This window comes from Ranitomeya imitator, chromosome 4 (genome assembly GCF_032444005.1).
Source record: "Ranitomeya imitator isolate aRanImi1 chromosome 4, aRanImi1.pri, whole genome shotgun sequence".
NCBI classification, from domain to species: domain Eukaryota; kingdom Metazoa; phylum Chordata; class Amphibia; order Anura; family Dendrobatidae; genus Ranitomeya; species Ranitomeya imitator.
In genome coordinates, this window is record NC_091285.1 from 453,865,426 (window position 1) to 453,877,589 (window position 12,164).

The following is a 12,164-nucleotide window of genomic DNA, read 5'->3' on the forward strand; positions in this document are numbered from 1 at the left end:
CGCCATTGCAATGGATCTCTGTGTTAAGCTTGGTGCTGTGTTTATGTGCTGATGGTGTCTCTGGTGCTGTATTCATGTACTGATGATGGGTCTTGTGTTGAACTCATATGCTGATGTAGTCATATGCTGATGGAAGTGCTGTTTCCGCAGCCAGGCACTGACGGCGGTTCTGGTGATGTATCAATGTAGCTGTGGCAATCTTTAACTTACTAGACTTGATATTAGGTCATGCTAGGGTCAGTATGCCGTCCTGAAAATACAGCTGTCTGAATGAGGCCATTATTGGTCTGCCGAGCAAAAGTTTGACAAAAGCTCCCAGACACTATAGACAGCTTTGCCATCATTAGGGCGGCTGCTCTCTCTCCCAAAAATTGCAGTTTTCTTCACAGTCTCGCCTCCCTTGTCTGAAAGTGCCAAAACGAAAAAGGAGCCTGGCCAACAGGGGTTCATCTGATCATTCACATACCGCGTGTGCACTTTCTCGGAGTGCGATGCCAGAGGTGACGGCACAGCCAATCCTCGTTAGTATAGTGGTAAGTATCCCCGCCTGTCACGCGGGAGACCGGGGTTCGATTCCCCGACGGGGAGGCCTCTCTTATATTCTTGAATTTGCTCCGAGAAGCTGATCCTGCTGGCAATAAATTCATATTCAGGGGCTTTTGATATTTTATTGTTTGATTGTCACTTTACTGCCACCAGAAGTCTCTACATTGTGTGATAAATCCATCCCCCCCCCAAAACGGAATTATTTGCGCTCATACCTATTTCCAGTTCTTTGCGTAGGGGATAAACGCCCCACCCATGGCCGGTTAGCTCAGTTGGTTAGAGCGTGGTGCTAATAACGCCAAGGTCGCGGGTTCGATCCCCGTACGGGCCAAGCACAGCTTTTTAGAGGTCCCGTGCACTCGTTTCATCCCAGGTAGGTCGATGCTGAAGCTTGTTTCTTTTTACTCCGCGTTTTGTTCATAGTGCTTTCTGTGTAGAATTGCATGCCTAACTGATTTGCAGAAGTAGTTGTCCCTATGGTGTGGTGGTGTTATTTGAAGCCTGTAGCAAGCAGATAGTATAGTTGCAGCGTATTTTGCTGTTGACCATTGCGCCATTGCAATGGATCTCTGTGTTAAGCTTGGTGCTGTGTTTATGTGCTGATGGTGTCTCTGGTGCTGTATTCATGTACTGATGATGGGTCTTGTGTTGAACTCATATGCTGATGTAGTCATATGCTGATGGAAGTGCTGTTTCCGCAGCCAGGCACTGACGGCGGTTCTGGTGATGTATCAATGTAGCTGTGGCAATCTTTAACTTACTAGACTTGATATTAGGTCATGCTACGGTCAGTATGCCGTCCTGAAAATACAGCTGTCTGAATGAGGCCATTATTGGTCTGCCGAGCAAAAGTTTGACAAAAGCTCCCAGACACTATAGACAGCTTTGCCATCATTAGGGCGGCTGCTCTCTCTCCCAAAAATTGCAGTTTTCTTCACAGTCTCGCCTCCCTTGTCTGAAAGTGCCAAAACGAAAAAGGAGCCTGGCCAACAGGGGTTCATCTGATCATTCACATACCGCGTGTGCACTTTCTCGGAGTGCGATGCCAGAGGTGACGGCACAGCCAATCCTCGTTAGTATAGTGGTAAGTATCCCCGCCTGTCACGCGGGAGACCGGGGTTCGATTCCCCGACGGGGAGGCCTCTCTTATATTCTTGAATTTGCTCCGAGAAGCTGATCCTGCTGGCAATAAATTCATATTCAGGGGCTTTTGATATTTTATTGTTTGATTGTCACTTTACTGCCACCAGAAGTCTCTACATTGTGTGATAAATCCATCCCCCCCCCCAAAACGGAATTATTTGCGCTCATACCTATTTCCAGTTCTTTGCGTAGGGGATAAACGCCCCACCCATGGCCGGTTAGCTCAGTTGGTTAGAGCGTGGTGCTAATAACGCCAAGGTCGCGGGTTCGATCCCCGTACGGGCCAAGCACAGCTTTTTAGAGGTCCCGTGCACTCGTTTCATCCCAGGTAGGTCGATGCTGAAGCTTGTTTCTTTTTACTCCGCGTTTTGTTCATAGTGCTTTCTGTGTAGAATTGCATGCCTAACTGATTTGCAGAAGTAGTTGTCCCTATGGTGTGGTGGTGTTATTTGAAGCCTGTAGCAAGCAGATAGTATAGTTGCAGCGTATTTTGCTGTTGACCATTGCGCCATTGCAATGGATCTCTGTGTTAAGCTTGGTGCTGTGTTTATGTGCTGATGGTGTCTCTGGTGCTGTATTCATGTACTGATGATGGGTCTTGTGTTGAACTCATATGCTGATGTAGTCATATGCTGATGGAAGTGCTGTTTCCGCAGCCAGGCACTGACGGCGGTTCTGGTGATGTATCAATGTAGCTGTGGCAATCTTTAACTTACTAGACTTGATATTAGGTCATGCTAGGGTCAGTATGCCGTCCTGAAAATACAGCTGTCTGAATGAGGCCATTATTGGTCTGCCGAGCAAAAGTTTGACAAAAGCTCCCAGACACTATAGACAGCTTTGCCATCATTAGGGCGGCTGCTCTCTCTCCCAAAAATTGCAGTTTTCTTCACAGTCTCGCCTCCCTTGTCTGAAAGTGCCAAAACGAAAAAGGAGCCTGGCCAACAGGGGTTCATCTGATCATTCACATACCGCGTGTGCACTTTCTCGGAGTGCGATGCCAGAGGTGACGGCACAGCCAATCCTCGTTAGTATAGTGGTAAGTATCCCCGCCTGTCACGCGGGAGACCGGGGTTTGATTCCCCGACGGGGAGGCCTCTCTTATATTCTTGAATTTGCTCCGAGAAGCTGATCCTGCTGGCAATAAATTCATATTCAGGGGCTTTTGATATTTTATTGTTTGATTGTCACTTTACTGCCACCAGAAGTCTCTACATTGTGTGATAAATCCATCCCCCCCCCAAAACGGAATTATTTGCGCTCATACCTATTTCCAGTTCTTTGCGTAGGGGATAAACGCCCCACCCATGGCCGGTTAGCTCAGTTGGTTAGAGCGTGGTGCTAATAACGCCAAGGTCGCGGGTTCGATCCCCGTACGGGCCAAGCACAGCTTTTTAGAGGTCCCGTGCACTCGTTTCATCCCAGGTAGGTCGATGCTGAAGCTTGTTTCTTTTTACTCCGCGTTTTGTTCATAGTGCTTTCTGTGTAGAATTGCATGCCTAACTGATTTGCAGAAGTAGTTGTCCCTATGGTGTGGTGGTGTTATTTGAAGCCTGTAGCAAGCAGATAGTATAGTTGCAGCGTATTTTGCTGTTGACCATTGCGCCATTGCAATGGATCTCTGTGTTAAGCTTGGTGCTGTGTTTATGTGCTGATGGTGTCTCTGGTGCTGTATTCATGTACTGATGATGGGTCTTGTGTTGAACTCATATGCTGATGTAGTCATATGCTGATGGAAGTGCTGTTTCCGCAGCCAGGCACTGACGGCGGTTCTGGTGATGTATCAATGTAGCTGTGGCAATCTTTAACTTACTAGACTTGATATTAGGTCATGCTAGGGTCAGTATGCCGTCCTGAAAATACAGCTGTCTGAATGAGGCCATTATTGGTCTGCCGAGCAAAAGTTTGACAAAAGCTCCCAGACACTATAGACAGCTTTGCCATCATTAGGGCGGCTGCTCTCTCTCCCAAAAATTGCAGTTTTCTTCACAGTCTCGCCTCCCTTGTCTGAAAGTGCCAAAACGAAAAAGGAGCCTGGCCAACAGGGGTTCATCTGATCATTCACATACCGCGTGTGCACTTTCTCGGAGTGCGATGCCAGAGGTGACGGCACAGCCAATCCTCGTTAGTATAGTGGTAAGTATCCCCGCCTGTCACGCGGGAGACCGGGGTTCGATTCCCCGACGGGGAGGCCTCTCTTATATTCTTGAATTTGCTCCGAGAAGCTGATCCTGCTGGCAATAAATTCATATTCAGGGGCTTTTGATATTTTATTGTTTGATTGTCACTTTACTGCCACCAGAAGTCTCTACATTGTGTGATAAATCCATCCCCCCCCCAAAACGGAATTATTTGCGCTCATACCTATTTCCAGTTCTTTGCGTAGGGGATAAACGCCCCACCCATGGCCGGTTAGCTCAGTTGGTTAGAGCGTGGTGCTAATAACGCCAAGGTCGCGGGTTCGATCCCCGTACGGGCCAAGCACAGCTTTTTAGAGGTCCCGTGCACTCGTTTCATCCCAGGTAGGTCGATGCTGAAGCTTGTTTCTTTTTACTCCGCGTTTTGTTCATAGTGCTTTCTGTGTAGAATTGCATGCCTAACTGATTTGCAGAAGTAGTTGTCCCTATGGTGTGGTGGTGTTATTTGAAGCCTGTAGCAAGCAGATAGTATAGTTGCAGCGTATTTTGCTGTTGACCATTGCGCCATTGCAATGGATCTCTGTGTTAAGCTTGGTGCTGTGTTTATGTGCTGATGGTGTCTCTGGTGCTGTATTCATGTACTGATGATGGGTCTTGTGTTGAACTCATATGCTGATGTAGTCATATGCTGATGGAAGTGCTGTTTCCGCAGCCAGGCACTGACGGCGGTTCTGGTGATGTATCAATGTAGCTGTGGCAATCTTTAACTTACTAGACTTGATATTAGGTCATGCTAGGGTCAGTATGCCGTCCTGAAAATACAGCTGTCTGAATGAGGCCATTATTGGTCTGCCGAGCAAAAGTTTGACAAAAGCTCCCAGACACTATAGACAGCTTTGCCATCATTAGGGCGGCTGCTCTCTCTCCCAAAAATTGCAGTTTTCTTCACAGTCTCGCCTCCCTTGTCTGAAAGTGCCAAAACGAAAAAGGAGCCTGGCCAACAGGGGTTCATCTGATCATTCACATACCGCGTGTGCACTTTCTCGGAGTGCGATGCCAGAGGTGACGGCACAGCCAATCCTCGTTAGTATAGTGGTAAGTATCCCCGCCTGTCACGCGGGAGACCGGGGTTCGATTCCCCGACTGGGAGGCCTCTCTTATATTCTTGAATTTGCTCCGAGAAGCTGATCCTGCTGGCAATAAATTCATATTCAGGGGCTTTTGATATTTTATTGTTTGATTGTCACTTTACTGCCACCAGAAGTCTCTACATTGTGTGATAAATCCATCCCCCCCCCAAAACGGAATTATTTGCGCTCATACCTATTTCCAGTTCTTTGCGTAGGGGATAAACGCCCCACCCATGGCCGGTTAGCTCAGTTGGTTAGAGCGTGGTGCTAATAACGCCAAGGTCGCGGGTTCGATCCCCGTACGGGCCAAGCACAGCTTTTTAGAGGTCCCGTGCACTCGTTTCATCCCAGGTAGGTCGATGCTGAAGCTTGTTTCTTTTTACTCCGCGTTTTGTTCATAGTGCTTTCTGTGTAGAATTGCATGCCTAACTGATTTGCAGAAGTAGTTGTCCCTATGGTGTGGTGGTGTTATTTGAAGCCTGTAGCAAGCAGATAGTATAGTTGCAGCGTATTTTGCTGTTGACCATTGCGCCATTGCAATGGATCTCTGTGTTAAGCTTGGTGCTGTGTTTATGTGCTGATGGTGTCTCTGGTGCTGTATTCATGTACTGATGATGGGTCTTGTGTTGAACTCATATGCTGATGTAGTCATATGCTGATGGAAGTGCTGTTTCCGCAGCCAGGCACTGACGGCGGTTCTGGTGATGTATCAATGTAGCTGTGGCAATCTTTAACTTACTAGACTTGATATTAGGTCATGCTAGGGTCAGTATGCCGTCCTGAAAATACAGCTGTCTGAATGAGGCCATTATTGGTCTGCCGAGCAAAAGTTTGACAAAAGCTCCCAGACACTATAGACAGCTTTGCCATCATTAGGGCGGCTGCTCTCTCTCCCAAAAATTGCAGTTTTCTTCACAGTCTCGCCTCCCTTGTCTGAAAGTGCCAAAACGAAAAAGGAGCCTGGCCAACAGGGGTTCATCTGATCATTCACATACCGCGTGTGCACTTTCTCGGAGTGCGATGCCAGAGGTGACGGCACAGCCAATCCTCGTTAGTATAGTGGTAAGTATCCCCGCCTGTCACGCGGGAGACCGGGGTTCGATTCCCCGACGGGGAGGCCTCTCTTATATTCTTGAATTTGCTCCGAGAAGCTGATCCTGCTGGCAATAAATTCATATTCAGGGGCTTTTGATATTTTATTGTTTGATTGTCACTTTACTGCCACCAGAAGTCTCTACATTGTGTGATAAATCCATCCCCCCCCCAAAACGGAATTATTTGCGCTCATACCTATTTCCAGTTCTTTGCGTAGGGGATAAACGCCCCACCCATGGCCGGTTAGCTCAGTTGGTTAGAGCGTGGTGCTAATAACGCCAAGGTCGCGGGTTCGATCCCCGTACGGGCTAAGCACAGCTTTTTAGAGGTCCCGTGCACTCGTTTCATCCCAGGTAGGTCGATGCTGAAGCTTGTTTCTTTTTACTCCGCGTTTTGTTCATAGTGCTTTCTGTGTAGAATTGCATGCCTAACTGATTTGCAGAAGTAGTTGTCCCTATGGTGTGGTGGTGTTATTTGAAGCCTGTAGCAAGCAGATAGTATAGTTGCAGCGTATTTTGCTGTTGACCATTGCGCCATTGCAATGGATCTCTGTGTTAAGCTTGGTGCTGTGTTTATGTGCTGATGGTGTCTCTGGTGCTGTATTCATGTACTGATGATGGGTCTTGTGTTGAACTCATATGCTGATGTAGTCATATGCTGATGGAAGTGCTGTTTCCGCAGCCAGGCACTGACGGCGGTTCTGGTGATGTATCAATGTAGCTGTGGCAATCTTTAACTTACTAGACTTGATATTAGGTCATGCTAGGGTCAGTATGCCGTCCTGAAAATACAGCTGTCTGAATGAGGCCATTATTGGTCTGCCGAGCAAAAGTTTGACAAAAGCTCCCAGACACTATAGACAGCTTTGCCATCATTAGGGCGGCTGCTCTCTCTCCCAAAAATTGCAGTTTTCTTCACAGTCTCGCCTCCCTTGTCTGAAAGTGCCAAAACGAAAAAGGAGCCTGGCCAACAGGGGTTCATCTGATCATTCACATACCGCGTGTGCACTTTCTCGGAGTGCGATGCCAGAGGTGACGGCACAGCCAATCCTCGTTAGTATAGTGGTAAGTATCCCCGCCTGTCACGCGGGAGACCGGGGTTCGATTCCCCGACGGGGAGGCCTCTCTTATATTCTTGAATTTGCTCCGAGAAGCTGATCCTGCTGGCAATAAATTCATATTCAGGGGCTTTTGATATTTTATTGTTTGATTGTCACTTTACTGCCACCAGAAGTCTCTACATTGTGTGATAAATCCATCCCCCCCCCAAAACGGAATTATTTGCGCTCATACCTATTTCCAGTTCTTTGCGTAGGGGATAAACGCCCCACCCATGGCCGGTTAGCTCAGTTGGTTAGAGCGTGGTGCTAATAACGCCAAGGTCGCGGGTTCGATCCCCGTACGGGCCAAGCACAGCTTTTTAGAGGTCCCGTGCACTCGTTTCATCCCAGGTAGGTCGATGCTGAAGCTTGTTTCTTTTTACTCCGCGTTTTGTTCATAGTGCTTTCTGTGTAGAATTGCATGCCTAACTGATTTGCAGAAGTAGTTGTCCCTATGGTGTGGTGGTGTTATTTGAAGCCTGTAGCAAGCAGATAGTATAGTTGCAGCGTATTTTGCTGTTGACCATTGCGCCATTGCAATGGATCTCTGTGTTAAGCTTGGTGCTGTGTTTATGTGCTGATGGTGTCTCTGGTGCTGTATTCATGTACTGATGATGGGTCTTGTGTTGAACTCATATGCTGATGTAGTCATATGCTGATGGAAGTGCTGTTTCCGCAGCCAGGCACTGACGGCGGTTCTGGTGATGTATCAATGTAGCTGTGGCAATCTTTAACTTACTAGACTTGATATTAGGTCATGCTAGGGTCAGTATGCCGTCCTGAAAATACAGCTGTCTGAATGAGGCCATTATTGGTCTGCCGAGCAAAAGTTTGACAAAAGCTCCCAGACACTATAGACAGCTTTGCCATCATTAGGGCGGCTGCTCTCTCTCCCAAAAATTGCAGTTTTCTTCACAGTCTCGCCTCCCTTGTCTGAAAGTGCCAAAACGAAAAAGGAGCCTGGCCAACAGGGGTTCATCTGATCATTCACATACCGCGTGTGCACTTTCTCGGAGTGCGATGCCAGAGGTGACGGCACAGCCAATCCTCGTTAGTATAGTGGTAAGTATCCCCGCCTGTCACGCGGGAGACCGGGGTTCGATTCCCCGACGGGGAGGCCTCTCTTATATTCTTGAATTTGCTCCGAGAAGCTGATCCTGCTGGCAATAAATTCATATTCAGGGGCTTTTGATATTTTATTGTTTGATTGTCACTTTACTGCCACCAGAAGTCTCTACATTGTGTGATAAATCCATCCCCCCCCCAAAACGGAATTATTTGCGCTCATACCTATTTCCAGTTCTTTGCGTAGGGGATAAACGCCCCACCCATGGCCGGTTAGCTCAGTTGGTTAGAGCGTGGTGCTAATAACGCCAAGGTCGCGGGTTCGATCCCCGTACGGGCCAAGCACAGCTTTTTAGAGGTCCCGTGCACTCGTTTCATCCCAGGTAGGTCGATGCTGAAGCTTGTTTCTTTTTACTCCGCGTTTTGTTCATAGTGCTTTCTGTGTAGAATTGCATGCCTAACTGATTTGCAGAAGTAGTTGTCCCTATGGTGTGGTGGTGTTATTTGAAGCCTGTAGCAAGCAGATAGTATAGTTGCAGCGTATTTTGCTGTTGACCATTGCGCCATTGCAATGGATCTCTGTGTTAAGCTTGGTGCTGTGTTTATGTGCTGATGGTGTCTCTGGTGCTGTATTCATGTACTGATGATGGGTCTTGTGTTGAACTCATATGCTGATGTAGTCATATGCTGATGGAAGTGCTGTTTCCGCAGCCAGGCACTGACGGCGGTTCTGGTGATGTATCAATGTAGCTGTGGCAATCTTTAACTTACTAGACTTGATATTAGGTCATGCTAGGGTCAGTATGCCGTCCTGAAAATACAGCTGTCTGAATGAGGCCATTATTGGTCTGCCGAGCAAAAGTTTGACAAAAGCTCCCAGACACTATAGACAGCTTTGCCATCATTAGGGCGGCTGCTCTCTCTCCCAAAAATTGCAGTTTTCTTCACAGTCTCGCCTCCCTTGTCTGAAAGTGCCAAAACGAAAAAGGAGCCTGGCCAACAGGGGTTCATCTGATCATTCACATACCGCGTGTGCACTTTCTCGGAGTGCGATGCCAGAGGTGACGGCACAGCCAATCCTCGTTAGTATAGTGGTAAGTATCCCCGCCTGTCACGCGGGAGACCGGGGTTCGATTCCCCGACGGGGAGGCCTCTCTTATATTCTTGAATTTGCTCCGAGAAGCTGATCCTGCTGGCAATAAATTCATATTCAGGGGCTTTTGATATTTTATTGTTTGATTGTCACTTTACTGCCACCAGAAGTCTCTACATTGTGTGATAAATCCATCCCCCCCCCAAAACGGAATTATTTGCGCTCATACCTATTTCCAGTTCTTTGCGTAGGGGATAAACGCCCCACCCATGGCCGGTTAGCTCAGTTGGTTAGAGCGTGGTGCTAATAACGCCAAGGTCGCGGGTTCGATCCCCGTACGGGCCAAGCACAGCTTTTTAGAGGTCCCGTGCACTCGTTTCATCCCAGGTAGGTCGATGCTGAAGCTTGTTTCTTTTTACTCCGCGTTTTGTTCATAGTGCTTTCTGTGTAGAATTGCATGCCTAACTGATTTGCAGAAGTAGTTGTCCCTATGGTGTGGTGGTGTTATTTGAAGCCTGTAGCAAGCAGATAGTATAGTTGCAGCGTATTTTGCTGTTGACCATTGCGCCATTGCAATGGATCTCTGTGTTAAGCTTGGTGCTGTGTTTATGTGCTGATGGTGTCTCTGGTGCTGTATTCATGTACTGATGATGGGTCTTGTGTTGAACTCATATGCTGATGTAGTCATATGCTGATGGAAGTGCTGTTTCCGCAGCCAGGCACTGACGGCGGTTCTGGTGATGTATCAATGTAGCTGTGGCAATCTTTAACTTACTAGACTTGATATTAGGTCATGCTAGGGTCAGTATGCCGTCCTGAAAATACAGCTGTCTGAATGAGGCCATTATTGGTCTGCCGAGCAAAAGTTTGACAAAAGCTCCCAGACACTATAGACAGCTTTGCCATCATTAGGGCGGCTGCTCTCTCTCCCAAAAATTGCAGTTTTCTTCACAGTCTCGCCTCCCTTGTCTGAAAGTGCCAAAACGAAAAAGGAGCCTGGCCAACAGGGGTTCATCTGATCATTCACATACCGCGTGTGCACTTTCTCGGAGTGCGATGCCAGAGGTGACGGCACAGCCAATCCTCGTTAGTATAGTGGTAAGTATCCCCGCCTGTCACGCGGGAGACCGGGGTTCGATTCCCCGACGGGGAGGCCTCTCTTATATTCTTGAATTTGCTCCGAGAAGCTGATCCTGCTGGCAATAAATTCATATTCAGGGGCTTTTGATATTTTATTGTTTGATTGTCACTTTACTGCCACCAGAAGTCTCTACATTGTGTGATAAATCCATCCCCCCCCCAAAACGGAATTATTTGCGCTCATACCTATTTCCAGTTCTTTGCGTAGGGGATAAACGCCCCACCCATGGCCGGTTAGCTCAGTTGGTTAGAGCGTGGTGCTAATAACGCCAAGGTCGCGGGTTCGATCCCCGTACGGGCCAAGCACAGCTTTTTAGAGGTCCCGTGCACTCGTTTCATCCCAGGTAGGTCGATGCTGAAGCTTGTTTCTTTTTACTCCGCGTTTTGTTCATAGTGCTTTCTGTGTAGAATTGCATGCCTAACTGATTTGCAGAAGTAGTTGTCCCTATGGTGTGGTGGTGTTATTTGAAGCCTGTAGCAAGCAGATAGTATAGTTGCAGCGTATTTTGCTGTTGACCATTGCGCCATTGCAATGGATCTCTGTGTTAAGCTTGGTGCTGTGTTTATGTGCTGATGGTGTCTCTGGTGCTGTATTCATGTACTGATGATGGGTCTTGTGTTGAACTCATATGCTGATGTAGTCATATGCTGATGGAAGTGCTGTTTCCGCAGCCAGGCACTGACGGCGGTTCTGGTGATGTATCAATGTAGCTGTGGCAATCTTTAACTTACTAGACTTGATATTAGGTCATGCTAGGGTCAGTATGCCGTCCTGAAAATACAGCTGTCTGAATGAGGCCATTATTGGTCTGCCGAGCAAAAGTTTGACAAAAGCTCCCAGACACTATAGACAGCTTTGCCATCATTAGGGCGGCTGCTCTCTCTCCCAAAAATTGCAGTTTTCTTCACAGTCTCGCCTCCCTTGTCTGAAAGTGCCAAAACGAAAAAGGAGCCTGGCCAACAGGGGTTCATCTGATCATTCACATACCGCGTGTGCACTTTCTCGGAGTGCGATGCCAGAGGTGACGGCACAGCCAATCCTCGTTAGTATAGTGGTAAGTATCCCCGCCTGTCACGCGGGAGACCGGGGTTCGATTCCCCGACGGGGAGGCCTCTCTTATATTCTTGAATTTGCTCCGAGAAGCTGATCCTGCTGGCAATAAATTCATATTCAGGGGCTTTTGATATTTTATTGTTTGATTGTCACTTTACTGCCACCAGAAGTCTCTACATTGTGTGATAAATCCATCCCCCCCCCAAAACGGAATTATTTGCGCTCATACCTATTTCCAGTTCTTTGCGTAGGGGATAAACGCCCCACCCATGGCCGGTTAGCTCAGTTGGTTAGAGCGTGGTGCTAATAACGCCAAGGTCGCGGGTTCGATCCCCGTACGGGCCAAGCACAGCTTTTTAGAGGTCCCGTGCACTCGTTTCATCCCAGGTAGGTCGATGCTGAAGCTTGTTTCTTTTTACTCCGCGTTTTGTTCATAGTGCTTTCTGTGTAGAATTGCATGCCTAACTGATTTGCAGAAGTAGTTGTCCCTATGGTGTGGTGGTGTTATTTGAAGCCTGTAGCAAGCAGATAGTATAGTTGCAGCGTATTTTGCTGTTGACCATTGCGCCATTGCAATGGATCTCTGTGTTAAGCTTGGTGCTGTGTTTATGTGCTGATGGTGTCTCTGGTGCTGTATTCATGTACTGATGATGGGTCTTGT

The 12,164-nt window shown here is 47.7% G+C and overlaps 19 non-coding genes across 19 annotated transcripts; all 19 read left to right on the forward strand.

The window, feature by feature from the left end:
- The first annotated feature begins 516 nt into the window (after window positions 1-516).
- Window positions 517-588, forward strand: TRNAD-GUC (transfer RNA aspartic acid (anticodon GUC)). Its single transcript has one exon. It is a non-coding gene; the product is annotated as a tRNA-Asp (tRNA).
- A 215-nt stretch (window positions 589-803) lies between these two features.
- Window positions 804-877, forward strand: TRNAI-AAU (transfer RNA isoleucine (anticodon AAU)). Its single transcript has one exon. It is a non-coding gene; the product is annotated as a tRNA-Ile (tRNA).
- A 736-nt stretch (window positions 878-1,613) lies between these two features.
- On the forward strand, window positions 1,614-1,685 carry TRNAD-GUC (transfer RNA aspartic acid (anticodon GUC)). The gene has a single exon. It is a non-coding gene; the product is annotated as a tRNA-Asp (tRNA).
- A 216-nt stretch (window positions 1,686-1,901) lies between these two features.
- On the forward strand, window positions 1,902-1,975 carry TRNAI-AAU (transfer RNA isoleucine (anticodon AAU)). Its single transcript has one exon. It is a non-coding gene; the product is annotated as a tRNA-Ile (tRNA).
- A 1,023-nt stretch (window positions 1,976-2,998) lies between these two features.
- Window positions 2,999-3,072, forward strand: TRNAI-AAU (transfer RNA isoleucine (anticodon AAU)). The gene has a single exon. It is a non-coding gene; the product is annotated as a tRNA-Ile (tRNA).
- A 736-nt stretch (window positions 3,073-3,808) lies between these two features.
- TRNAD-GUC (transfer RNA aspartic acid (anticodon GUC)) lies at window positions 3,809-3,880 on the forward strand. Its single transcript has one exon. It is a non-coding gene; the product is annotated as a tRNA-Asp (tRNA).
- A 215-nt stretch (window positions 3,881-4,095) lies between these two features.
- Window positions 4,096-4,169, forward strand: TRNAI-AAU (transfer RNA isoleucine (anticodon AAU)). The gene has a single exon. It is a non-coding gene; the product is annotated as a tRNA-Ile (tRNA).
- A 1,023-nt stretch (window positions 4,170-5,192) lies between these two features.
- Window positions 5,193-5,266, forward strand: TRNAI-AAU (transfer RNA isoleucine (anticodon AAU)). Its single transcript has one exon. It is a non-coding gene; the product is annotated as a tRNA-Ile (tRNA).
- Window positions 5,267-6,002: 736 nt separating this feature from the next.
- On the forward strand, window positions 6,003-6,074 carry TRNAD-GUC (transfer RNA aspartic acid (anticodon GUC)). Its single transcript has one exon. It is a non-coding gene; the product is annotated as a tRNA-Asp (tRNA).
- Window positions 6,075-7,099: 1,025 nt separating this feature from the next.
- TRNAD-GUC (transfer RNA aspartic acid (anticodon GUC)) lies at window positions 7,100-7,171 on the forward strand. Its single transcript has one exon. It is a non-coding gene; the product is annotated as a tRNA-Asp (tRNA).
- Window positions 7,172-7,386: 215 nt separating this feature from the next.
- TRNAI-AAU (transfer RNA isoleucine (anticodon AAU)) lies at window positions 7,387-7,460 on the forward strand. Its single transcript has one exon. It is a non-coding gene; the product is annotated as a tRNA-Ile (tRNA).
- Window positions 7,461-8,196: 736 nt separating this feature from the next.
- On the forward strand, window positions 8,197-8,268 carry TRNAD-GUC (transfer RNA aspartic acid (anticodon GUC)). The gene has a single exon. It is a non-coding gene; the product is annotated as a tRNA-Asp (tRNA).
- A 215-nt stretch (window positions 8,269-8,483) lies between these two features.
- Window positions 8,484-8,557, forward strand: TRNAI-AAU (transfer RNA isoleucine (anticodon AAU)). The gene has a single exon. It is a non-coding gene; the product is annotated as a tRNA-Ile (tRNA).
- Window positions 8,558-9,293: 736 nt separating this feature from the next.
- Window positions 9,294-9,365, forward strand: TRNAD-GUC (transfer RNA aspartic acid (anticodon GUC)). Its single transcript has one exon. It is a non-coding gene; the product is annotated as a tRNA-Asp (tRNA).
- A 215-nt stretch (window positions 9,366-9,580) lies between these two features.
- TRNAI-AAU (transfer RNA isoleucine (anticodon AAU)) lies at window positions 9,581-9,654 on the forward strand. The gene has a single exon. It is a non-coding gene; the product is annotated as a tRNA-Ile (tRNA).
- A 736-nt stretch (window positions 9,655-10,390) lies between these two features.
- Window positions 10,391-10,462, forward strand: TRNAD-GUC (transfer RNA aspartic acid (anticodon GUC)). The gene has a single exon. It is a non-coding gene; the product is annotated as a tRNA-Asp (tRNA).
- Window positions 10,463-10,677: 215 nt separating this feature from the next.
- Window positions 10,678-10,751, forward strand: TRNAI-AAU (transfer RNA isoleucine (anticodon AAU)). The gene has a single exon. It is a non-coding gene; the product is annotated as a tRNA-Ile (tRNA).
- A 736-nt stretch (window positions 10,752-11,487) lies between these two features.
- TRNAD-GUC (transfer RNA aspartic acid (anticodon GUC)) lies at window positions 11,488-11,559 on the forward strand. The gene has a single exon. It is a non-coding gene; the product is annotated as a tRNA-Asp (tRNA).
- Window positions 11,560-11,774: 215 nt separating this feature from the next.
- Window positions 11,775-11,848, forward strand: TRNAI-AAU (transfer RNA isoleucine (anticodon AAU)). Its single transcript has one exon. It is a non-coding gene; the product is annotated as a tRNA-Ile (tRNA).
- The last annotated feature ends 316 nt before the right edge of the window (window positions 11,849-12,164 follow it).